The sequence below is a fragment of the Oncorhynchus masou genome, unplaced genomic scaffold (assembly GCF_036934945.1).
Source record: "Oncorhynchus masou masou isolate Uvic2021 unplaced genomic scaffold, UVic_Omas_1.1 unplaced_scaffold_2555, whole genome shotgun sequence".
Taxonomy (NCBI): Eukaryota; Metazoa; Chordata; class Actinopteri; order Salmoniformes; family Salmonidae; genus Oncorhynchus; species Oncorhynchus masou.
The window spans coordinates 54,757-60,280 of record NW_027009001.1 but is presented as its reverse complement, the minus strand read 5'-3'; the positions used below and the strand labels follow the sequence as shown (position 1 = coordinate 60,280).

The following is a 5,524-nucleotide window of genomic DNA, read 5'->3' as shown; positions in this document are numbered from 1 at the left end:
CTCTGTCATTGCCAACAAAGGGTATATAACAAAGTATTGAGATAAACTTTTGTTATTGACCAAATACTTATTTTCCACCATAATTTGCATATAAATTCATAAAAAATCCTACAATGTGATTTTCTGGTTTTTTTCTCATTTTGTCTGTGATAGTTGAAGTGTACCCTATGATGAAAATTACAGGCCTCTCTCAACTTTTTAAATGTGAGAACTTGCACAATTGGTGGCTGACTAAATACTTTTGCCCCATCAGATATGATGCTCCACAGCTTAGCAGGCAATTAGTTTTGGGCTGTCTACAGGGATGACCTATGAACTTCTGAGAAGAGAACTGGTGAGTGCTTTAGCTGTAGAGTTAAAGGCCTCAAAATAAATGTTCAACTTTACTAAGGCTGGTGGTACGACAGGCCAACTATCATGACATACTGCTTGGCTATTTAAGGTCTGTAGGAAGCCAGATCATCTCATACTTCCCACCTCACAGAGAGTCAATCAGAAAACAGACAGAGAGAGACAGGCAGTTAGGTAGACAAGCAGATAGACATGGCCAGGGCTGGGCACATTCACACCCAGGACTCCTGAACTATGCCCTCCACTTCCAGTTTCAGGACAGGGACACTGTCATCGCCACCTACCCAAATCAGGTGAGACAGACAGCTCTGTCACACCACTGCTCGGGTGTCACAACACATTAGACATGCTGCAACACTCACAACTGCAGGACTTTTTTCCTCTTTCACACTTTGCAGTTGAAGCAAACGGTCAGTGTTTTATTAACTGTATATGCAGAGACTTCAGTAGGTTATTGTATTGTTACTGTTGGTTTAACTTGTCAATGATTAATTGCTTTCAAGATCCACTTCTCTCAGACCATCTGTCTTTATGGAAGTAGTGGTTTAGGGAGGATTCAATGAAGACAGAGGTATGAGGTGTACAGTTCTCTCTCTTAACTCTTCTTTCTTTCCCTCTGTGATCTCTGGTTAAAGGGACTAGCTGGATGCAGGAGATTGTCACTCTTTGTGAAAAACAGAGGGGACCACAACTCTCCAAAACTGTGCCCAACTGGGCAAGAGCCACCTGGCTGGGAACAGCATGGCAGTGCAAAGGTGCTGGAGGCCACTCAGGGGCACCGAATCATCACCACTCACCTGCCCTACAAAATGCTGGTTTCTGCACTCCAGGGCTCCAAAGCTAAGGTAGGATGTGGTTATGTTGAAGGACTATTCTCAAAGCTGTGAGACATTTCCTATTTTGTAAAGCAACTCTATGGAAATATTATATTGATAGTTAGTGACACTATCTCCACCCCATCTCTCAGGTCATCTATGTCGCCAGAAACCCCAAAGATGTTGCTGTGTCATATTACCACTTCCATAAAATGGCCAAGTTCCTCCCAGAACCCAATTCATTTGATGAGTTTCTGAAGTTTCCTGGAGGGATGAAGTGAGTTGACACTAATGATTTGTACCTCGAAATTCTGGGATTTAATCCTACTGTTAACAGTCAGATCTAATCCAACGTTTACCCTTTTTGCAGTGAGTTATGGGTCCTGGTTCGATCATGTGAAAGGCTGGACGAGTCAAGCAGGAGTCTTGGCAAATGTTCTTTATATCTCTTATGAGGACATGTGGCTGGTAGGATAACTCTTGTCTATCACTGTCTGCTATGTATTGTTGTTGTCATCAATTGCAAACATCCAATTTACATTCTCTCCTCCTCATTGCAGTTGAGTCACTCGCCCCATATTGTAGACGTGTCCATTTAAACGCATCAGAACACAACACTTGTATTACAGTCTCATGAGTCTCTGAGGTTGTGTAACTACAGAAATAGGCTATCCTTCAGACATGAAAATATTAGTCATAGATTATAAATAGACCTTTGTGAGATGCTAGTTTAAGTGACATTATGAAATACTACGTGAACATAGCTTTAGAAAAATAAATGCTTGCGTTGTAGAGATTCACAGATTTTTTATTTTTGTTTATTTGTTTTTACTTCACCTTTATTTATCCAGGTCGGCCAGTTGAGAACAAGTTCTCATTTACAACTCCGACCTGGCCAAGATAAAGTAAGGCAGTGTGACACAACAACAACACATTTACACATGGAATAAACAAACGTGCAGCCAATTTCACATTAGAAAAGTCTATATGCAGTGTGTGCAAATGGTGTGAGGAGGTAAGGCAATAAATGGCCATAGTAGTGAAGTAATACAATTTAGCAAATTAACACTGGAGTGATAGATGTGCAGATGATGATGTGGAAGTAGAACTACTGGTACAAAAGAGCAAAGTAAATAAAAACAATATGGTGATGAGGTAGGTAGATTAGATGGGCTATTTACAGCTGCAGCGATCGGTAAGCTGCTCAGATAGCTGATGCTTAAAGTTAGTGAGGGCGATATAAGTCTCAACTTCAGCAATTTCTGCTATTCGTTCCAGTCATTGGCAGCAGAGAACTGGAAGGAAAGGCGGCCAAAGGAGATGTTGGCTTTCGGGATGACCAGTGATATATACCTGCTGGAGCGTGCTACGGGTGGGTGTTGCTATGGTGACCAGTGAGCTGAGATAAGGCGGAGCTTTACCTAGCAAAGACTTATAGATGACCTGGAGCCAGTGGGTCTGGCGACCCAATATCTAGAGGGCCAGCCGACGAGCATACAGGTCGCGGTAGTGGGTGGTATATTGGGCTTTGGTGACAAAACAGATGGCACTGTGATAGACTGCATCCAGTTTGCTGAGTAGAGTTTTGGAGGCTATTTTGTAAATGACATCACCGAAGTCGAGGATCGGTAGGATAGTCAGTTTTACGAGGGTATGTTTGGCAGCATGAGTGAAGGAGGCTTTGTTGCAAAATAGGAAGCCGACTCTCGATTTAATTTTGGATTGGAGATGTTTAATATGAGTCTGGAAGGAGAGTTTACAGTCTAGCCAGACCCTAGAATATCTGGACAACTGTAAATACCTAGTCAGAACCGTCCAGAGTAGTGATGCTCGTTGGACAGCGGGTGCGGGGCTGCGATTGGTTGAAAATCATGCATTTAGATTTACTAGTGATTTAAGAGCAGTTGGAGGAGGGAGGAGGCTTCTGATGTTAACACGCTTGAAACATAGGCTTTTGCAGGTTACTGAAATCATCAAATGAGAGCGCATGGGGACACGCAGAGCCTGGGTTAACCTCCACATCACCCGAGGAACAAAGGAGGATTAGGATACGGCTAAAGGCTATCAAAACTGGTCGTCTAGTGCGTTGGGGACAGAGAATAAAAGGAGCAGATTTCTGGGCATGGTAGGATAGATTCAGGGCAGACAGGTATGGTAGGGTGAGGGTACAGTGGAGATAAACCTAGGCATTGAGTGACGATAAGAGAGGTTGCATCTCTGGACGCACTAGTTATGCTGGTTTGAGGTCACTGCATGTGTGGATGGTGGGGCCAGGAAACAGTTATCTGAGGCATGTTGAGTGGGACTGGGGGCTTCGCAGTGTACTACAGCAATAAAAATATCCTAAACAGTATACAAGGCATATTGACATTAGAAAGAGACCTAAAGCGAGGCATAAAGCAATCACAGGTGTTTATTGGGAGAGCTAGCAAAGACAACAACGGGTAAGACAACAGCTAATCAGCTAAGACAACAACAACAGGTAAAAAGTAGATAAATGGGCAGAGAGGGTCAGTTAACTGCACACAGGTCCTGAGTTCGAGTCTGGGCTGACAGATAAACAAAATGGAGTACCGTGATTAATAAAACAGTCCAGCAGGCATCAGCTATGTAGCCAAGTGATCATAGGGTTCACTTAACAGCAATAGATGAAATAGGGAAGCTTCGCTAGTGTCGTTACTACACAGTGTTGAAAAAATAAATAATACTTGAATAAAGTTATCAGGCCAGGGCTAGTAGAAGCGTCTCCTCCGACATCCGGCAAAGGTCAGTTGGGGGCACAGCGGATGGAATGCGTCGGCAGACCAGTCATGAAGGAACGGCGGGGTTCCATGTTGACAAAGAGTCCAGGCCAGTTGGCAAATGGGTATTGTCACTGGAGTAATTTTGTTTGCTAGCCGGGAGATCGCCTGGCTCTCGGCTAACTGATGCTTGCTTCATGACAAGGGCGTTAGCCATTATAGCCACCGGTAGCAGCTATATAGCAGCGATGATCCGATGCAAAGGCCGAGGGCTAATGGCTGGAATCCGGTAGTGTAGTGAATTCAGTCGTGTTAGTGAAGAGTCTGGGAGGCATCAGCTGTGTGGCCAAGTAATCATAGGGTCCACTGAGCAGGCCGGGGATGGGCCTGGCTCAAGGCTGGCTCCGGGCTGGGCTTACTCGGTGGCAGCTAGCTTGCTGCGATGATCTGGAGTAATGGTCCAGGTGGAGGAAAAACGTCCGATTTGCTCAAAATTGATAACGCGCTGTGCAGGCTGGAAATGGTGTTAAAAAGGCTAAAGAGTCTGGTGTCTGTGCTAAAAAGTAAAGGCCGCTTGCAGTAGCTAACAATGACTAAATTGCTAATTAGCTGTTTAGCTGCTGATTGAGGTTCTGGCTATAAGGTCTAAAAATAGCAGATCTGTATCACATTGGGTGAGGCGGGTTGCCGGAAGATAAATTGAATTTTAAAAAATGGAAAAAGATGTTGAAAATATTTGGAAATATATACAAAAAATGCCCAAAATAAAATATGTACACAGGAGAACGACAAACAACGTCTGCATTGCTACGCATCTTGGAGTTCCACCAACCAACTGTATCCAACCTAATGAGCGTTTGGTCTTAGTATGCCACAAATGTTGTTGATAGACTAGAAATAGAGGATCAATTCAGCCTTTTGTGAAAACCACCCTTTGTCCACATCTATAATAAGAGCATTGACTTTCCTCAGGACCTGCAAGGCTCGATGGAGAGGATCAGCTGATCAGGTGATGGGAAAAATGTGGAGAACGTTGAACAATATTATGGGTAGGAATTCAAACATCTCTGTCCCTTTTGTTGAATCAGAGGGTATATTTATTACAAAACCTACATTGTTGAATCAGAGGGTATATTTATTACAAAACCACATGACATCTCAAACTACTTTAATCTCATATTCTAATCAGAGGGTATATTTATTACAAAGACATCTCAAACTACTTTAATTCATATTCTACAGGCAAAGTGGACAAGTTGAGGAATGCTATGATTCCAACTGATGGCTCCATGTCATATACCCTAATAAAAGATTGTATCATGAAGGAGAGGCAATGCAGGTTCAAATTTCATCAAGTAGAAAGAGAAGAGAGGTAAAGATGTTGTTGTCTCTTTTGGATGACAAGTCACCTGGTACAGATATGATCTCTCATATTTTTAATAAGTGCTTGATGTATGGGGTGCGCCCAGAAGTCTGGAAAGAGTCAAAGGTTATTCCACTACCTAAGGATAAAAAATCTGCATTCACTGGTCCTAAAAGTTGTCCTATAAGCTTGCTGCCTGTGTTAAGTAAATTATTTCAAAAAATTGTATCTGTACAAATCAAGGATTATTTCTC

The 5,524-nt window shown here is 42.8% G+C and overlaps 1 pseudogene; it reads left to right on the top strand.

Moving 5' to 3' along the window:
• The first annotated feature begins 543 nt into the window (after positions 1–543).
• Positions 544–4,975, top strand: LOC135533648 (sulfotransferase 2B1-like; annotated as a pseudogene).
• Positions 4,976–5,524: the final 549 nt, after the last annotated feature.